Source organism: Branchiostoma floridae, chromosome 4 (genome assembly GCF_000003815.2).
Source record: "Branchiostoma floridae strain S238N-H82 chromosome 4, Bfl_VNyyK, whole genome shotgun sequence".
Lineage (NCBI taxonomy): Eukaryota > Metazoa > Chordata > Leptocardii > Amphioxiformes > Branchiostomatidae > Branchiostoma > Branchiostoma floridae.
The window spans coordinates 12,705,662-12,707,064 of record NC_049982.1 but is presented as its reverse complement, the minus strand read 5'-3'; the positions used below and the strand labels follow the sequence as shown (position 1 = coordinate 12,707,064).

Here is a 1,403-nt window from a genome sequence, read left to right as displayed (position 1 = left end):
GCTTGAGTAACTGCTATTTGGTGTACATGTATCATATTACCTGGATGTCTAACCTTCATCTACGTAACTTTGTCGTCCACTGTCTCAGAAAAAGAAATCAAACCCAATAGGCTAGACTTAAGTAGACACATGCTATAAGTCCCTTATAAAATCTTGGTATTAAAGGCTGGCATCAAAGAGCAACTTCTTACAACGACAGCTGAAGCCGCGAAGGGTGAGATACTCTTACTACGTTTTGCTCTGCTTCCTGTCATTAAGCTGCTACATCCCTGTCATTGACGCGACCACTCCGGATGAGCCATCTAGACACTTGCCTTATCTTTCAATTTCGGGGTTACGTACAGTCTATAAGTCTACTTTGTTGAAGGTGGCGCGATGTGAACCTATTACGAACGATTCTGACTTCTAAAGTAGCTTTTACCATTCAAAGTTTTGTCTCCAGAAGTAGACATTGCCATACAGGACGGCGGACTGACGGGATCAGACGCACGGAGTTCTTTCCGTGTGCGTCATCAGACGGCAAATAAATGGCACTTTGAGTACATGTGGGCGATACTACACCCTGAGTACATCGTGCAAGGCTAATGTCACGATCCGTGGACAAGTCTGTAATTCATACTTCAAATCCGAGTATTTCATCTTTCTTCTCGAACACTATAGGACCTATACCAATAATCCATGGAATAAGCTTCAATGCTACCCACAAGGTACTCCCCATAAACTATATGAAGTAATTCTTCTGTGCGTAAGCTTTTCTTTTCTGTGGTATTCCTAAAGGTGTACAGGATGTATGTCACTGTTTCCGGGCTGAAGGCGATCGATTTCGACATGCACCTGATAGAATAAGTGCGAGATCGTAACCAGCCTACGCACCATGTACATGGAATACAGATCTGAGCCAAGAGACACATTCGCTAGCTCAACCCAGCGCCTTGAATTCCATCCTAGCGGAAATTCAACCTGATATCAACCTTATATCTTTTATGGCACATACATTACAAAGGAAAGCCTTATGTTTCCACTCCATTCGAATCGTCGAAGAGTAAAGCTATAAAAGTTATCAGCGCTTTGCTCGATGCCAGGCTTTAGGCATTGACATTTTGGTAGGAGAATTTTCCGCACATATCTCACATTACTTCCTCGGGCGTTCTATTCAAAGGGATTAAGGTGAATTGCTTTTCCAAAAACGTGACGGTCCAATAGAAAAATCGATACATCGTACTAATGTTCCCTGGCTCTTTGTGTCGACATTTCTAACGGATTGTGTAAAATCGGTAAGGGAGTTCCCAAAGTCTTCTATAACAGATTCATTTAACGAGCACAGGTAGTAACATTGCCAAATGCAGCTTTGGGACACCATAAAGGGCATTTAAAATATTCACGTCTTTTTAGATCCCATGACA

At 42.3% G+C, this 1,403-nt stretch overlaps 1 protein-coding gene across 3 annotated transcripts in view; it reads right to left on the bottom strand.

Annotated features, from left to right (window-relative positions):
• LOC118413498 (mucin-2-like) overlaps positions 1-1,403 on the bottom strand; it is a 42,110-nt gene that overhangs the window by 14,854 nt on the left and 25,853 nt on the right. The gene's annotated exons all lie outside the window — the stretch shown is intronic.